This window comes from Marmota monax, unplaced genomic scaffold (assembly GCF_021218885.2).
Source record: "Marmota monax isolate L192 unplaced genomic scaffold, Marmota_monax_Labrador192_F-V1.1 WCK01_AAM20220418_F8-fsc00168, whole genome shotgun sequence".
Taxonomy (NCBI): Eukaryota; Metazoa; Chordata; class Mammalia; order Rodentia; family Sciuridae; genus Marmota; species Marmota monax.
The window spans coordinates 2,550,292-2,570,080 of NW_026692492.1; the positions used below are offsets into that span (position 1 = coordinate 2,550,292).

General features: G+C 43.0%; 2 protein-coding genes across 2 annotated transcripts in view; both read left to right on the forward strand.

The window, feature by feature from the left end:
• Positions 1-19,789, forward strand: part of LOC124092073 (zinc finger protein 14) — a 112,065-nt gene that overhangs the window by 70,046 nt on the left and 22,230 nt on the right. The gene's annotated exons all lie outside the window — the stretch shown is intronic.
• The window catches only part of LOC124092079 (zinc finger protein 709-like), a 147,569-nt gene that overhangs the window by 70,024 nt on the left and 57,756 nt on the right, over positions 1-19,789 (forward strand). The window lies entirely within an intron of this gene.

A 19,789-nucleotide genomic window follows, 5' to 3' on the forward strand; every position in this document is an offset into this window, starting at 1 on the left:
TTGTATATCTTCTTTTGAGAAGTGTCTCACAGGTCTTTTTTGTGACCACTCATCTGACTTGAGCCCCCAGTATGGTATCATCTCCCTCTCTCACCTAGAGATTTCCCAGATCCTGATCTCTCAGTTGTGTCCCAGATTGTAGTCCCCTTCCCTCTCTTATTTATCAGGTCCCAACTGCAGGGCCTCTCAGCCCCAGCTCACTCCAGGTGGGCGGCGCACTGCACTCCTGTCCACCTGAGAGCTGATCTTGTATTGGGAGGCCACTGTGACCATTATCACCGCTGGGGGGTGGCTGGAAATCAGGTACCTGCTGAGATGGCAATTCCATCTGTGAGCTATGCCCCCCATAAAATGGCGAGGAAGGTGATTCAAGATGGAGTCGCTCTGCTTCCAGAACCCGGGTGTCCAGTGAGGCGGGGGAGCTGGCCGATGGCCTTGTGCTGTGGACAGGTAGCAGCCGAGTGAGCTGCGTGGGAGCAGCGCAGCCTGGAGCTCTGCAGAGGGGCTGAGGTGCTTCTGCTGAGCCGCTGGAGAGCCGCGTGTGGGCTCGAACCCGGGCCCTGGCTCCAGAGGCCGAAGACTCCCTGGAGCCCAGGGGCTCTGGTTTCTGCGCGGGTGGTCACAGCGCCGGTGATTTCTGTGAAAACCCACGGCTTAGGGGGCTTCTCCCTCTCTCTGAGATGCGGTGTTCCGTCTAGGCGAGACCTTGTGGAGAAGCAGCCTGCCTACTTCCTGGGCTTCACCAGGGCGCAGCAGAAGCAGCACCTCCTCTAGCCCCACCTTCCGTCTCCAGGCCTCCGACCAGTGGGAAGGATCGCCCCGGAGGAAAGCGCCAGAGAAGAAATGTGGTGAGACTTCAGTTGACTCACATTCACTTAGACTTGCTCAGACCTGAGGAAATTTTTTTTGAATAATAATAATAATTGTAATAATAATAATTATTATTATAATTATATAATTAATAATAATTATAATAATAATTATAATATTATAATATTTACAATAATTATAATAATAAATATTAATTATAATAATAATTATTATTATTGTTATTATATTATTATTATTTTTACTACTACTAAACCTAAAGGTGCTTAACCACCAAGCCACATCCCAGTCCTTTTTAATTTTTTTTTTTTTTCAATTTTGATACATGGTCTCACTAGTCATGGTGCTAAGTTGCTGAGGCTGGCCTTGAACCTGTGATCCCACTGCCTCAGCCTGATATGGTCCTGCACTGTCCTCAGCCAGCAACCTCTTTTTTGAGAAAACCACTGTCACTGAGGGGAAAGTGTGTGTGCCTTCATTCCTCCTGTGTCTCTTCAGAGGTCATAAAAATGCAGCCTGCAGTGGATGTAGGGATTGTTTCAGCATGAAGATGTGAAAGTAGCATGTTTTTCTGAGTTGAATCTCTCTTATTGTTAGATTCAATTTTTCTGTATTTTAAGTTTTCTGCATCTGTAGTCAACTCACATATTATGACATAATCTTATATATACTGTGCATGTATGTGTGTATGAAAAAGTTAGTTGTGTTAACTTTCAGTCACAACATTTTAATTCTTTTTTAGAGTTTTTCTCTCTCTCCTTCCATTAAGTACATTTTCTCTTATATTGTCCATTTTTTTTTTCCACTAAAGGCTTTATCAAATAAATGGTATTTTAAAACTCTGGTCTCATAATTTGAAAACTTTTTCCATATGTAATTCTGATATTTTCTGTGTCCTCAAATATTGTATGACTTTTACATATGTTATGACAAAATAAAAATTGTGAGAGGTTTTAGATATATAATTACCAAGCTCAGAGAATGGAGAAGAGAAAAGGAACATTATCATCATCGTATCTGGAGTCCTTAAGCACTGAGCCCCATCCCTAGTCCTTTTTAATTTTTTGTTTGTTTGTTTGTTTGTTTCCTAGAGGATCTTGCTAAGTTCTTCTTCAGGGCCTCCATTTCTTGCTGAGGCTGAATTGAAGCTTGTGATCCTCCTGCTATGGCCACTGGGATCACAGACATATGCTACTGTGCTCAGCTCCTGGGTGTTTCCTGAATCCCTGATGTAAATCGAAATGTGCCTTGTTTGTGTCGAGTTTCAGGTGTCACCAGTTCAGATGCAGGAATTACTTCTTCATGTGTTTCTTCTTCAAGCTCTAAGATTCTAAGATAATGCTGATCATCATAAGAACATTAATTCACACCTTCTAAATTATTATTAGTTCAGTTGAACTAAACTGGAGTCGACTTGGAAAAAAATGTATATTAGATAATTTATGTTGAAAACGGGGTGGAAGAACTATTTCAATATTTAAGGAAACCAATTATTCATTTTTATTAAGAGCTCATGATATAATGAACTTTAATTAATTTCCCTTCCATGCACCAGGCACCAGAAAAGCATCTTAGCAGGGTCACAGAGACTATCAAAAATGGCCTGGCTCTCACGTGAGTGTTCTCTAGAGCACCAAGTGACATTAAAAATGGGGTGAGTTTTGGCACCCACATATGCACTCTCACATGCTTGTGCACGTGCACACACATATACAAGATCAAGTCACCCTTTTCTGTACATACCCTCTGGGACCACCACTCTATCACTCGTGTTTCTTCTAAGTCTCATGTGTTGTGTTGTATGTAGGCACATTAAAGGGCATTATAAAAGTTGTGATTTGTATGTATTGTTTGGAGAGGCACCTTCTCAAAATATGCTTTGCCCTGTACTTAATTGAGTTCCTTTCTATTTCTTCTCTTTCCCAGGTGCCAGGGACCCAATCTTGCCTTGTGCCTGCTAGACAGGTGCTCTAGGACTAAGCCCTCCCCTAGCTCAGGTGGTGAGTTTGCTGCTGCTGTGTGCGTGGACCCCACTACTGTCCACATGAGTAGATGCAGCTCTGCAGGTGTTTCCCCCACATTTGCAGCTGGTCCCTTTTTTCTTGAAGGTTCTTGACATCAGTGAATTTTAAAAACTGACATCCACTTAGCTTCTCTCCCCATGATTAATACTTAGGTGGAATATGCCAGAAAATCTAGGCTGGACCTCTCTCTCTGTTTAGGGTACCTCAGTAGCCCTGGGAACATCATGTGATGATTTTTTTTCATGTAACAAAAGGCAAGGTAAGGAGAGTCCCAGTCTGATGTCCTAATGTAGTGGCACTCCCTTCTCCACCTAAGAATTTTAAATAAGCTTCTCCAGAGACCCTCACCATAATTTTCTTTAAACAGAATGTCAGGAAAAGGTTTTGCAAAGAACTCAATGTGGGTTCCCATGCAGACTGATGACCTTACTTCTGGTTTTATGGTAATTCTTGAAAAACCTCTGACTAATCTTATTCTGAATGGTACACAAAGCACTTTCTATAAAGTAAAGGAGAAAAAACTTTATGTAGACTCCTACAAAAAATGTGCACCTCCACCCCCTCCCACTGGGGGTAAACATAATGAAATTTCAAACTGGAGGTTTAGAAAATTTTAGGGATACCCCTGTGAGCCCTGCAGCTAGTAAGTTGGCTCCCTGAATCTTCCCTGGGTGTCCAGCCTCATCTGCCCCACATCACTAATGGGGCCTCCACTGGTAAAAGACCCCAGGTCATAGCCAGAAATTCTTGTTTGGACATTATACAGCAGGGTCTCTGGTGCAAATTCAGGAGCACTGGATTCAAGGTTTCCAGACACTTTAGAGCTGCAACCTTCTTACCCAGTGGTCATGGCCCACGTGAAGTCCACAGTGGGTGCAGCACCCCGGAGGTGGTCAGCACTCACAAGGGCAATAGTACTCTCCATCCTATAGCCAAAAAATTCCCAGGAGTCCTGCTTTCCAGTGCTTGCCCTGTCCTGCAGGGGGTCCTGCATGTTGCTATAAACTTCTGGGTGTTCTTGCTGTGCTCTGCTGGGGTCATTGTGCCCAAGAGTCCTGGATATTGCTGGTCCTGGGGTCTATTAATGACTGTGGAGCAGCAGGCACTTGCATGGATGCCCATTTACTCCTGGGTCTGATGAACTTCCTGGGCCAGCACCACACAGTCTTACCTGGATCTGCTCTTCTCTGTCCCCTTCTTACCCACACTGCCTGAGCTCAGAGTCCTCTCAGTTCCCCACACTCATGTTCCTCCTTCCCCAAGGCCTTGGTGGCCATCCTGGACCATGCTCCCTCTTCTGGGGCCTTGTGTGGCCATTGATAAGGATTCCTTACATACCTGAGTCCAAATATTTAAGGTAGCAAACATGCTAAAGTTAGGGTGATTGTCACTGCTATCTCTGTTACCAGCCTTTTGCTGTGTCTCTCATGGTGTTTATTTGGAAAGGAAGGTCAAAAGACAGTGCTATGTGTTGAACCGCAATGCAAACAAAAGACCACCAACTCCGATTTTAAATCAAATTAAAGCAAGCTTATGTTGTGTACAGATAGAATGATGGCCAGCTGCTGTCTCTCCCAAACCCAGGCTGCAGATCAGCCCAGCTCTCAGGAAAGAAAAGACATTCTGACATGTGGTAAGGAGGGAGCCTGAGCCTTATCTCAGTAAGGTGGAGCTCCTACAAACCTTCGGTGAAGTGTTCTAGTTCTGAAGCTGATCTTTGTTTCTTAAATATCATTTTACAAAGCTTACATATATTGTTGCTTGAGGTTACATGAGTATTAGCTAACACAATAGGATGTTAATGTAAAGCATAAATTAGAGAAAGGCTGAGAGCGTTTAACCTTTTGTGGAAAAGTAACAAAACGATTTTGTGTTTCACAATTTGAACCTTTATATAACTTAGGCTTTCATTAACTTAAAAAAATATATTTAAATTATCCCACAGTGTAAAATATCACATAAAACTTTATATCTTATTGATAACAGGTTGAGTTATAGAGCATAAAAAGGATATAAATAAATTTCTAATAAGGTTTATCATCTTTATGAGCCCCAAATCACCATACAACTTTAGTTTGAAGGACACCAGCTTGATATAATGTTCTTTTAAAACTTCTGCCTTTAAGACCTGTATACCTGGAAGATATGAACATATTTAATAGACAAGAGTAATAGCATCACAATTCATTGATATTTTTACAGTAATTCTGTTTAGCTCTTACAGAAATAATATATTGCAATAATCCAAAAAAAAAAAAAAAACAGTTGTTTAACCATAGTTGTATAATTCTTAATTCCTTCAAGTTTACTTGCTCAAAAAAAAAAAAAAATGAATGAAAGAAAAAACTTAATAAACACAATGTTATGGGTAAATTAATGTTTCAATTTACCCATAACATTAATTTCTTAAATTAGTGTTTTAAGAAATCCTTGTCTTTTAACATATAGATTGAACTTTGGTTTATATCAGTGTATTAACATTTGTCCTTAAGGAAAAACCTTAAGAACATTAAAATAAAAAAATTAAAATAGAACTTTTTATTTCGCTTTCCCATCTGTTGACCCCATATTTTTTTTGAAATAATCCTTGTAAATTTCTGAATTTAGGCAAATTATTTTATTTTAATAAGAAATATCTTGTTGTTTTCAATACACGGTTAATCACATCTGTTTACCATTTTATGAAAACACGATATTTAAGAATATAAAATTTTACCTCCAAACAATAAAACAGGGCCTTACTTCAAGCCCCTGTCAACAATTTATCACTGAGAAAAATAACTCTGGGAACAGTTATCCCTAAAATATTAGACAGACAACCCATAGCTTATTTCAATAAGAAATTTAACATGATAGACCTTTTATCAACCTTAATAGTGTGGAGTATTGTCCTGCATACATTGATATTATTAAAATTGGTAAGGCCACAAATTATACGTAATTATTAAATCTAATTTTTTATATTAAGTAAAGTTATTAAGGATTTTCTTTCAACTGTTTCTTTTTACCCAAAGAATGTTTTAACATAGATCCTTCAAAAGGTTATCACTAGTTCAATGCCATGTAGAATTCTAATTAAATCACTGTCTGAAACAATACTGTTCACTTTTTTTAACCCATTGATATTTGAGATACTAACTCCCCCTACTTAGATTAACATTATGTTTGATAATAATAATGATAGTTTTTTTATGGATTCATAGATAAAAGACTATTCATTTATCTATTTCATTCTTTATTAATGGTAAAAAACAAAACATCTTCTCCAGGCTAATTTAGCCTATGGACTTCCTATTTTAGATGGATGTTTACATATTTCTCATGCCCATAGTAAAGGCCACCACTCCTAAGTTATAAACTCTGTCTCCCTTCTTTCCAAATTAAGATAATCATTAAAGTTTATCTAGAGCTAAGTTCAAAATATAAATTTTGGTTATATTTCAATTTTTGGTAATTCTATTAAAGTCAACATTATGTCATTCAATTAATGAAGGCTAATTTCTATTTAACATGGTCTCTTTCCAATTTATTAATATTAAACTTAACATAACTAGTAGATGACCTTTGTGAGGTTTTATGATCAGCTTGAGATAATGAATCCTTTCTTATTATTTAAATACTTGTACTATTGTCTATCACTTAAAACTAGTGATATTATGGCTTATGCCAGCCTTTATTCAATTTTATTAAATATAGAAAAGGGGGGGGGAAGGACCTTGTATGCACATACTAGATCTTACAAATAATTCAATTTTTTTCTTAAATTGTGATATTAACAGTCTTATGTTATTGAACATGATTCAGTAAATTAGCTGAATTTCAAAATAGTTTAAACCTGTCATTGTGATATGACTGAACAACCTCACCCAGGAAGGTAAATTTTCATCTGCAGAGTTTACAGCCATGCAGCTTCATGAGCTTATCAGGTAAGTAATGATTATGAAGAGACCCCTGTGGGCCCCCCTCTCATTTCCACTGTTAATATGCCTTGCAGTGTGCACTGTAAGTTCAACCCATGAAACCAGATTGATCGTACGACTTTAACGGTCAGTTATATCTATATATTGATCCTATGGTAAACAGGCTGTCTGTGAGTATCTTTTGAGAAAAAAAAATAGCGTATGAGAAACATAAATCAGTCAATCATGCTGGCCCTTGGATAATAAGAGTATATATCTGGATAATTGTCAAAATAGAAAAATTGTTAAAATAGAATTTTTCTATACAGGCCAATTATTTACATAAAATGTCCACCAATGTATTATTTTCCTAATTATTCTATAGAAGAAATTGACAACTTTCAGAAGTGGGTGGATTGTGCAAATATCTTACCAGTATGACATAAGGTGTCTAGAAATAGACTGGTGGGTATATTTTAGACTGGTCTTCTAGGATTGACAGAAAAACAATTATGCTGCCATGACCCCTGGAGGATTCGTTAGTAACATCTTGACCTTCAGTGAAGGTGACATCCAAAGGGATGTTTGATGTTTAACTTCTGCTTCCAGAATTTTACATTACTGACCGAAATAAAAGACTCCTTCAATGTAAGAATTAAGAGAAAAAGATGATTAAATATCCTGTAACCTCTGAATGGTACAACTTGCCTAATTTTATCACTAGTTATAGCAAAGGAAAAGGACATCAATCCTCATCAATCTTCCTTTGACCTAGTGCCAGCTAATTATGCTGAGGTTAACATTCAGGCTTTGAAACAGATGCATGCCAATTAACCAAGCTCTTGGTCTCATGATCCTTGAAGTGACTAGTTTAAACATTCCTTGCTTCTACAATTACAGCCTTTGTGACTATGTTTCAAAACTGATAACATATGGATTTTCTTAATAATTTGATTTAAATTACTTCCAGGATCCTTCATAGTCAGGCAAGTAGTAATGGAAGGATTGAAACCAAGATAAAGTGCTCTAGAAGCCACTGTAATAAATAACGTCAATAAGTCCTCTGCTCTGTGATTTGAGTAAAAGCTTAAACGCTGTGCCAATTAAATATGTCTGTGTTACTTTGGCTAAACACAATGCTTCCCAATAAAATTGGGAAAAGATTAAGAATCTTCTGATGAGTGTTTGGCAGGGTAATAATAATAATCTGGATCTCTCAAAGTTAATTAAATGATTTTTTAGTCCTAAATTATTGAAATATTTTATATGGTATGTTATTAAAATTATATTTTCTACTAATTTCTTTTGTGTCTCAATAGTAGGTCATAATGATGTTTGACCAAGAATAGAGTGGCTGAAGGATATGATTCCCCCTCCTTTTTTTATTAAGAAGTGGGGAGTATGTGAAGAGCTGTCCTGAATGAACACATCTTTAAGTCCTGCAGGGGCTCTGACCAATCGCTACATTTCATAGTGACTTGGGCATTGTTCTAGCTCAGATATCAGGGCATGGTTTTAGGAGAAGACATACCCACTGGGGTCAAATTGCACTCACCTATTTCTTTGTAATCCTGCCCCTTTGCCCTTGGGATATAGTGTTCCATGGAAGCTCCCTTTGTGTGTCCCCTTCTCTTGCTCTGCTTTGGATTCTCACACAGCTCATGAGATGGGCGTGGCCTTCCAAGTTGTCAATCAATCTGCTGACAGCAGACATCAGGAAGCTAGACTCAACTCCCTGAAGCTTGACCCCTTGCTTCATTTGAATGGCTTCTCCCCAATAAAACTGGGTTCAAGGCCTGCTCTCTCTCTCTTTTTCTTGCATGCCTTGCCTCCTTTGTGGGAGCTGGGTCAGAAGAACCATCACAGAATCCAAAGAAAAATGTATGTTTCTGTCTCTGTGTGATTATTTTGCACCAGCCCAGTTCACCTGGAGTGACCTTGAGTGTTTAATCCTTGGATGCAACAGATAAAGTACTGTGTGTGTGTGTGTGTGTGTGTGTGTGTGTGTTGGAAAATGACAATGATCAATAAAAGGTATCTCATTTTCATATCTAGCCTACACTACTATCATCAAAGAAGGCCTTAAAAAATTACCTACTGGAAGGTAAGATCAAAGGGGACCTCTCTCACTTAATATGGACCAAAACAAATTCCAGGAGATTTTCAAGAGATCCAAATTCATACATAGAAATATTTCAAAATTCATGCCAGGTCTCTAATCTTATCTACAGACATATTATGCTATTATTTAGCTAAACATTAAAATAGAGGGCCATCTTAAAAACAATTTTAAAGGAGATTTATCTTAACCATGTCCCAAGAACACAGAATAGGAATCAATCTCTCCCCAAATAGATTAATATCCAACAGATGAACAGGATGCCTACGAAGGGATTACAGTAAGTCCTTGGGGAAATCCTATTATTTTCATAGAGAGACTCAAAAGGACAGTACAACACCCTAAATTTATAGGGAGACACCCATTTTCAAAAGATGAGATTATCATCCAGTTAGCCCTAGACATTCTAAGGGATTCACAGAGGTTAACATAGTTTTAGCCAAGGTTGGATGTTACACCACAGTTTAAATGGAGACCAAATGGGGAAAACAAAAACAGACAGACAGAAAAGGACTGGAATTCTAGTCTTGGCTCCAGGAGGAAGACGCTTCCTGGATAAACATGTTACTCTCCTTTTAAGTTATTTTTTTTTTTAAAAAAAAAGCCTTGAAAACATTAAAACAGGGCCTTATTTGAGCCCTTATCAACAGTTTATTACAAAAACAATCACTCTAAAAATAGTTACTTTGAAAATATCAAACAGACAAAAATAAATCAGCTCAACAGCCAATGGCTTATTGCAATAAAAAATGTTAACATGATAGACCTTTTCTCGACTTTAGTGATATGAGGCAATGCCCTGCATGCATTGATATTTTAAGAATTGGTAAAGCCACAGATTACACATAGTTATTAGAGCTAATTTTGCTAAGTAAAGTTATTAAGTATGCTTATACAACTGTTTGTTTATTTTTTTTAAAGAGAGAGAGAGAGAGAGAGAATTTTTAATATTTATTTTTTAGTTTTCAGTGGATAGAACATCTTTGTTTGTATGTGGTGCTGAGGATCGAACCCAGGCCGCACGCTTGCCAGGCGAGTGCGCTACCGCTTGAGCCACATCCCCAGCCCAACTGTTTCTTTATATGCAAAGATTGTTTGACATAAATACCTCAAGATCATCCCTAGATCAATGTCATATAAAATTCTAAATTAGATCACTGTCTTAATACTGTTGAGTTGTTTTTACCCATTAATGTTTGAGATACCACCTCCCCCTACTTAGTCAACATTGGGTTTAATAAAAAAAAAAAACAGTTTGTATAGATTGGTAAATAAAATTCTATTCATTTTTAATTCCTTTTTTGTTAGTGGTAAGGAACAAGATATCTTTCCTATGCTTACTAAACACATGTATTTTCTATTCTGGAAACATCTCTCTCTCTCTCTCTCTCTCTCTCTCTCTCTCTATATATATATATATATATATATATATATATATATATATATATATAAAAATATAAAATGCCCCTAGTAAAGGCTGAAGATCCTAAATTAAAAACTCTGTCTCACTTCATTCTAAATTAAGACAGTCATTTGGACTTAATCTAGAGCTAATTTTAAAATATAAATTTTTATTATATTCTCCATTTTTAATAATTCTGTTGAAGTGAAAAATTAAATCATACATTTGATAATACTTCTATTTGCCATGGTCCCTTTAAATAACTTTTTAAAATTCATGACCAACTAAGAATGGTAAACCTTTTTTTTTTTTTTTTTTTTTTTTACCATTTAAATATTTGTTCTAGTGTCTATAATTAAACTACTGATACTATGATTTATAGGCCTCTGCTCAATTTTTTTTAATAAACAGGGAAAAACTGGACTGCCTATGCACACACTAGATCTTATAAAAATTTCAAGTTTTTTTTTTCTTAATTATGATACTGAGAGTCTTACTGCTGCTGAACATGATGTAGAAAGTTAAATCAGATTTCAAAGGATAGAAGCCAAACCTGTCATCATGGAAATTACTGAAAAACCTGGCATACGAAGGTCAATCTCCAAGCTGCAGAGTTTACAGCCATGCACTTTCAGGAGCTTGTCACTGAAGGAAAAATTATAAAGAGACTTCTGTGGACCATTTCTGAAGTCTGCTTTTAATGTGTTTTGCAGTGTGGACTGGAAAGTTCACCCACATAACTATATTAATTATACTGACTATCATTTTCAGCCACCTGTGTTAATCCCATGACACATGATGGCTGTCTAAAAGTATCTTTTGAGAAAAAGAAAAGCATATAAGAAACCCAAACCAGCTAATCATGCTGGTCCTTAGGGATTAAGACTATATTCACCTATCTGGACAATTGTCAAAATAGAAAAATTGTTGAAATAGATTTTCCCTACTTAGGCCAGTTGTTTACATAAAACATCCACCAATGTGTTATCTACAGTAGAAACTGGCACCTTTCCTAAGTGGATGGTTGTGCACATGTCTTGCCAGTATAACAGGAAGTGTCTAGAAATGGTGGATACATTTCAGGCTGGTCTCCTAGAATGGCAAGAGCAATTACATGAGGTTGCCATGACTCCTAGAAAATTTAACCCCCAGTGAGAAGGCACTCAAAAGGACGTTTTGATGCTTAACTTCTCCCTGTAGAATTTTGCATTACTGACAGACCTGAGAGACTCCTTAAATGGGAAAAATACAACTTGTCTTATTGCATCACTAGTTATTGCAGCTCACATTGCAGAGCTGTGGTCTGCTAAAGTTAACGTTCAGGCTTCAAAATAGGTGCACACCGACTAACCAGGCCTAGGCAGGCTCTTGGTCTCAGGATCCTTGAAGTGGCTACTGTTAAACCACGATGCAAAGACCACCAACTCCACTTGAAATCAAATAAAAGCAAGCTGGTAATTCCGAACAGCTGGGGCTGTCTCTCCCGAAACCCATGGAAACAGAAGACAGCCCCGCAGCTCTCCAGGAGCACAGCTTTGTAGCACAGAAAGTTACACAAAAGGGGGTTTGAGAACCTACAGATAACAAAATTTTGATAAGTATAGCACAAAGGCTAGTTGATATTTTAGCTGGTCCTGATCTCAGAATTTATGAGGCCCCATTAGAGCTTCAGAGAGGGCTGCTATCTGGCCAGGGAAAGCCAGGCATGGTGAGTTCAAGGCACGGGCAGGCATTCCAAGCAAGTTCAAAAATAGCAGTAATTTATGGTAAAGCTGAAATTAACTTTTCATGCCTTTGTGGTGAGATGGCTCCCAATCTGAAGAGGGAATTAGGCTGGGCTTATCACTACTTTAAATCTTATTCCTTGTTTCTACAACTACAGCCTTTGTGGCTATGTTTTAACACTTACAACATGTGGATTTTTTTTAAGGGACTATGGCTTTTATTTTGTTTATATACATTTATGTGGTGCTGAGGATCGAACCCAGGGCCTCACTCATGCTAGACGAGCACTCTGCCACTGAGCCACAACCCCAGCCCCTACATGTGAATTTTCTTGATAATTTGACTTAAATTACTTCCAAGCTCCTTCATAGTCAGATAAGGGCTGATGGAAGGATTGGAACTAAGTGGAACATTCTAGAAGGCACTGTAATGAATAATACCAATGAGCCCTCTGCTGTGTGGTTGGAGGAAAGTCTTAAATGCTGTGCCAACTAAATATGTCTGTGTTGCCATAACCAAACACAGTGCTTCCCAATGAGATTGGGATACGATGAAAAATCTTCTGATGAATGTTTGGCAAAGTAATCATGTCAACCCAGCTCTTTTGAAGTTAATTGAATGATATAATCCTAAAAATATGTTGGATCATTGCACCTGGTAGATTTTTGAAATGATATATTTCCTACTAATTCCTTCTGTGTCTCAATAGATCATGGTGACCTTGGACCATGAATCCAGTGACAATTGGAAGACAATTCCCCAATTGCCTTTAAACATTAAGAAAGGGGGACTATGTCGGGAGCCACTGCGGATACACCTTTAAGCCCTGAGCAAAAACACTGCAATGCCCTTGGGCCTTACCTCCACTCATATAATCAAGGTGCCACCCAGGAGTGGTGTCACCCAGTGGAGTTGCATTACACCCACTTGTTAGTTGTAAGCCTACCCCTTGCCTCATTTGAATGCTTCTCCCCAAATGAAACCAGGGTTCAACTTGTGTGCTTTCTCTTTTTTCCATGAACCCCTGAGGTCAAGAGCCATCCCTGATTCCTGCAAGTGGAAGGTGTTCTGGGTGTTGCGTGCTTCTTTCGCTGTTTGCTCAGTTACTGATGTAGTCAGATTTGGAGAGCCCAGCATGGGCCGCCAGCCCTGATAGCTGGCATGATACAGCTCCCCATCCTGTTCTGGAATAGCTGGTTCCGCCCTCCTGAGACATCTTGGGCAGCAGCAGGCCACAGCTGCAGGCCTGAGCAGGTGAGTGGATGTGCTCTAAGTTTGAACTGAGCTCATCTCCCAAGTCAGCAAATTCAGGTGAATGGCCAAGGCTTCTGTCCCTGTGCACTTGGACATTGGGGATCAATTAGAGGGAAAAGGAGGACCTGGGAGCCTTGCTGGAGGAAGGCTCTGCACACAGGGGCACCGCTCTGCCTTCTGGCTTCCTTGCAGAACCTGAGTGAGGGAGGAAGGTTTCACTGTTTCCAATTCAACAAGGTGACAGCAAAGGGAGATGTGCGGACAGAGCCGTAGCCTAGGGACGCTGCACAGGGCGAAGGGCTTTGTGATTTCAGCATAAAGACGATGGCTGGAGGTGCAGAGTGAGCCTGAGTGGGTTCTGAGAAGTCCTTTCTGCTCATCAGCAAACCCTAGTCGCTTAGTCTGGCAGACGGAGCACAGACTGGTCTTTAAACGTTCTGAAGAATTCAATAAAGTGCAAGCAGAAAATATTTAATTATAAACTTACTTCTCTCAAAATGCAAACTCAAGGCCTGGGACTGTGGCTCAGTGGCAGAGCGCTTGCCTCACACATACGAGGCACTGGTTTGGATCCTCAGCACCACATAAAAATAAATTAATAAAATAAAGGTACTGTGTCCATCTACAACTAAAAACTCTGTAAAAAAATACAAACTCTAGAGGTCCAAAAGAGGTGAGACAAAATGATATTTTTTTAGTGAAGGTGTTGATTTGTGTTAGCTTTAACTAATGGAGATCTTTTGGAGATGTGGCTTTCCTCTCAAAAGGAAAGTCTTTCTACTGCACAAAGAGCAAGTCCTGACATGACAGATTGGAAAAGCTAAGAGGAAACAGAAAAGTAAGACGAGGTGCTGGGTGTGGGGGTGCCTGTCGGTGGTCCCTGTGGCTCATGAGCCTGAGGCAAGAGGATAGAATTCAAAGCCAGCCTCAGCAACTTAATGAGGCCCTGAGAAACTAAGGCAGACATTGACTCAAAATAAAAAGGGCTGCAATGTACTCAATGGCTAAGCATCTCTGGGTTCAATCACCAGTACCAAATGAAAGAAAGAAAGAAAGAAAGAAAAAGAAAGAAAGAAAGAAAAGAGAGAGAGAGAAAGAAAAACGAGGTGATGTGAACTTTCAAATTCCACTTGTGCTGCTCTTCAGGGTAATGACTTTATTTGGGACAATGCATTTTCCTGGGTCGGAATCTCCTTCACGTTGGAGGCCTCCCTATGTGCTGGACACACAGACCTCTCTCGCTCCATCTGTGCAGCTCACACTTGAGGTTGCCCGGACTGAGACAGCAGAGGCTCTACCTGTTTACTCGTGATTCTTGGGTTCCCTTCTCAGCACCATGTATAAATAAAATAAAGGTCCATTGAAAACTAATAAAATATTAAAAAACAATGTCCTAATATTGAACCTTCTTGCAAGTTGGGGTGTGTGGTGATTCCCAAGGGATTGTTGTCCACAAGTTTTGTAGAAACATAACTTCGATCCATCCTGAGGAAAGTGGCTAGGTAGGGTGGATGCACACCTATCTTCCCAGGGACTCGGGAGACGGAGGCAGGAAGATTGCAAGTTGGAGGCCAGCCTCAGCAACTTAGCAAGATCTTGTCTCAAAATAAAACAGAAAAGGGGCTAGGGCATGGGGCTCAGTGGTTGAGTTCCCCTGGGTTTCATCCCCAGCACCCCCCACCCCCAAAAAATGAGAAGAAAGGAAGGGAGAGGGAGGGAGAGGGGATGGTGGCAACTTCACCCATGACCGGTGACCACAATCATCCTACAAGAGTCCCCAATCCCTCGTGTGGGTTCTTAGCTTCAATAACTCCACAGATACCAGCAGTACAACCTCTCCCACATCATTTTAATATCAGCAGGAAACCTTCTCTCTGACCTTAATGGTTTTGCAGAGCTCCAAGACAACATTCATGATTCTGACTTTTGTGTTTAAGGTCCTCTGATGGAAAAAGCAAAAGTTACTGGAACATAATGACAAAATCGAAAGGTGTGTTGTTTGGAATCTCAAAGTAAATATAATGTAGAGGAAACGGACACCAGGAAAATGACAAAAGATGCTTGTGAGCTGGTGGGCTTCGGCCTCCTGGAGCTATTGCCCTGGGACTTTCTGGATGCTCCTGTTAACTGCAGTCCTTGGAGTTTCGCAGCCTGCTGAGCCACAACTAGATGGATAATGAGGCTCCTTGGGAAGCCTCCAGGTTGCCAAAACCACACAAAGGCACATGACTTCAACAGCTGCACACGGTGGCCCCCTGAGGGCTTCACTGCAGAGTCTGGGTGGATCATGGACTTCCCAAGAGCCCACAGCCATCTGTCCAGTTTCTGCCCACTGCAGCCCAGTGGGGAGCAGAGAGCTGCCTTCTCCAGGACGCCTGTCACAGAGAGGTCGCCTCACACTCATGAAGCTGCCATCTCCACCTGCTCCAGAGACTACTGCAGACAGTCCCACTTCCTGTGGGCCCAGCTGCCGCGTCCGGCCAAGGGAGCCGAGTCCGGCGAGGGACGGCGAGGTTAAAAGACACACAGGACACCAAGGTTCTTCATCCAGGAGTCAATACCCTTTATTGCTAACACACCTTTTTTTATACCCCAAGCAGCACAAGTGGAAAACTACCCAAAAGCAGGAGGGAGGGGGGAGAAATTTAGTTTCAACATCTGTTATTGTCAGGTACCGAAACCTCCCTTAACAAGAAGTCCATCAGACCAGAAAAGGTCAAGGCATTCCCGTGGGACACATATGTCTCAGACGGATAAGCAGGAACAGAAAAACCGCAAGTTCGCCATGGCCTTGTGAGCTGGCCACACTGGCATGCAGAACAAACTAGTGGAGGTGGGGCTCCAGGGGCCAGGGTGGACCTGCTGCCAACACCCAGCCTGATCTGGAAACCACAGCTAAAGCTGCTATGTTTAGTAAGTATGTAGGTGTAGATATATAGGTGGACAAATGGACAGACAGAGAGACACTGATACGTTAATGAGTGGATGGCTGGGTGGATGGGTTGGTGGATAGGTGGATGTGTGGATGGATGGGCGAATGGGTGGATCAAGGGGTGGATGGGTGGATGGATAGTTGGATGGTTGGATGGAGGGTGGATGGTTGGAAGAATAGGTGGATGGGTAGAGGAAGGGGAGGATGGGTGGATGGAGGACTGGATTAGTGGATGGATAGATGGATGGATGGGTACATAGAAAGATGGATGGATGGATGGGTGGATGGTTGGTTGGGGGAGGGTAAGTTGATGGTGGTGGATGAGTAGATGGAGGTGTGGATGGTTGAACGGATGGGTGGATGGGTAGATGGAAGGGAGGATGGGTGGATGAGTGGATGGATGGGTGGGTGGCTAGGTGGATATGTGGATGGGTGGACGAATGGGTGAATGAGTGAATGGGTGGGTGATGGATGGGTGGGTGGATGGATAGATGGGTGGATGGGTGGATGGATGGGCAGATGGTTGGATGTATAGGTGAATCATTGGACAGAGGGATGGATAAGTGGATGGTGGGTGGGTGAGTGGATGAGGGAGTGGATGGGTGGATGGAGGACTGGTAGATATAGGGGAGGATGGGTGGATGGAGGAGTGGAGGGTGAATGGGTGGATGAACAGGTGAATGGGTGGATAGAAGTTGGATGGTTGGATGGAGGGGTGGATGAGTAGATGGCAGTGGATGAGTAGATGGATGGGTGGATGGAGGACTGGATTAGTGGAAGGGTGTATGAATAGATAGATACATAGATGAGTCGGGGAAAGGATGAATGAATGCAAGGATGGTTTCCTGATTAAGAACCTATAAAGTGAAATTGTATTGAGTTATTTGAGTGAATAAAGTATTGAAAAGGACAGAAGCATGTGGACATTATTTCTTCCCCTCGACTGCATAAGTCGCCCCTTTTGCCCATCGCAATGATACTGCTGGTTATCCGGTGGATGGGTGGATCAAGGGGTGGATGGGTCCTGCTTCCCCACATGTTGAAGTTTGAATATTAGAGAAGCACTCCAAGGCAAGCATATGAACCAGGGTTTACTTAAAAAGGGGTAACAGAGACTTCTCCTGGGAGGGAGAAAGGGGCCATAGCTGGTATCCTGGTATCCCAAAAAACGAGGTGTTCTGCCCTTTTTATATTGTAGTGGCACCCCCTCTCTCCACAGAAAGGTCTTAACTGTGTTTCTCCAGAAATCTTCACCATGGCTGCTTTTGGGACTGTCAGCAAAAGAGTCTCTGCAAAAGAGTTCAATGTAGATAATCTTCCTATTTTCGTGTCGCCCTGTTTTACTTGGCCACTGGCGAGAAGATACCAGCACTCCAGGTGCTGACACCCCCTTACTAGTTATCACAAACCCATCCAGTATAGTACTTTGAAGAAATGTGCAAACAAGGCCTCTGGCCTTGAGCTGGGCTTCACAGAGATGTCTACATTTTTAAGATAAGTTACAAATGGGCTCCATGGTAACAGTTGGCAGGGGGAGGAAAGAAAGGGGAGAAGAATTTCTCTCCTTCTCAGTTGCTGTCCTTGAAGAGTTAACATGTCCAGAACAGTGAAAGAAAAAGCTGCTTTTATGTGAACTTCTGCAGACTGTGAACTTCTGAGCCCCTCCCCTTACATGCCCCTCCCCTTACATCGTGTGCTCTGGGAGAGTGGACGAGGCGTCGCGGTGGGAGTGGCCCGTCCCACTGCTGGAGGGACGAGGATGCGCGGGGCGCTGTGGGCGGCCTGGAGGACCCTGAGGGTGATCGGCATGTCCTAGCGCTGCGAGGGGGACCCAGCCATGGTGGGGGGCAGGGATGGGGGAAAGTCAAGGGTCTGCAACCCGCGTTTTTTATTGTGGGGGGCATAAGGCCGGGCTGTGGGGGTTGTTGCGGGCTGAGCTGCGCTGGTGCGGGACGGGGGACTCGGGGGCCCTGGAGCAGGACGGGGCGTGTTCTCGTGTTGGGGGCTGGACGTGCTGGGGGTGGGACAGGGGCGGGCCTTGGTAATGGCGGTCTCGGCGGACTTGGGGTTGGGCGGGGGAAGAGGCAGGAGCCGGCGGAACCTGTCTAGGGGGAAGCAGGGCCTGGAGGTGGGCGGTGTAAGGGGCGTGTCCTGGAGGGTGGAGTGGACTGCAGGGGGCGGTGCAGGGGGCGTGTCCTGGTGTGGACCTGCTGGGGGTGGCGCATGGGGCGTGCGGTAGAGTAGGGGGCTGGCCGTCTGGGGGCGGGACAGGGGCAGGCCTGAGTGTTGGGCACCGCGGAGCTGCCACAGGGTGGACACCTGGGCCCAGGAGCGGACTGAGGCGCGAGTTAGGAGGAGAAGGGGCGGAGCCCGGGTCCAGTGGCGGCCCTACTGTTGGGGGGAGGGGAGAGAGGCCCGGGAGCGGACAGCAGTGGCTTAGACTGTTCCTGGGGACTCCCCAGCAGTATCAGGGAGGGGGCGCGGGGCGTCCGGGGGGACTCAAGTCAGGTCCCGGGTCTCGGCCGGGTGGTTGTCAGGGAGTGATGGGGCGAGACGGCCGTAAGGGGAGGGGACAGGACTGGAGTCTCCCTGGAGGAGGGGCAGGTTGTGTTTTACTGAGTGTGTGTGACAGGCAAAGGTTTGGGAGGGGACTCAAGGCCGCGGTTGGGGAGAAGGACCCGGACGGGATACGGAGGGCTTCGATTCCTTAGGGCATCGGGCTGCGTGTCTTAAAAAAAGTGTGTGTGTGTGTGTGGGGGGGGGTCACAGCCGTGTCAGGGTGGCCAGGGGACGTGCCTTATGGAGATTGTGGGACTTGGCCCTGGTTGGGTAGGGGGACAAGGGGCATGTAATTGGGGAGGGGTCCCGGCTCCGAATGGGAGGGGCAGAGCGGGCCTTAGTGGGGGGACACTCCAGCGCATCTGTGTCGACCTGGTGTGGGGGGACAGAGGCCGTGAGGGGGCAGGGAGCGGGTCTCGGAGGGGTTCGGAGGCCCGAGGGTCTCAGGGTGGGGAGGCGAGTCTCCGAGGCCCTGGGGTGGGGCGTGTCAGCGCAGTTTCCACCGTTCGACCCGGGCCCCCCTCCTGCTGACGTCACTAAGGCCATGGTCAAAATCAAGGGGACTAAGGTGTCTGTCTCAACAGCCTCCTCTTTCTTCCAGGGATTGGCTGAACATTGGAAAAACCTGAGAACCAAGTTACTAACCCTTATAACGCTATTACCCTGGCCCTACTGAGTGTGACAGTAATAATTTTTTTCTTGTGTTGTGAGACGCTTATGCAAGCATGTGAAGGCCACCAAACAAAAACAAGGGATGCTAGCAAAAGTCCTTGTGGCAAGTCTGAGGGGGAGACGTGGGGACAAGGGCATGTACAACTGCATATGTGGCATACATGAGGGGCACCTGAGTGGCAGGCCACTCCCCTCCAGCTAGGAGTGTGAGCTGCAGGCTGCTCACCCTGTAGGCCCCTCCTTGGGCATGAGGCCACCTGTTGCAGACCCTGCACTTGCTCCACGACCTGCTACTTGTTTGGTTGTGGCTCTTCAGAGTCACTCCTGTGCCAGCAGTTGCTCAACAGAACAACCTTGGAATCGTCAGTAGTCCAG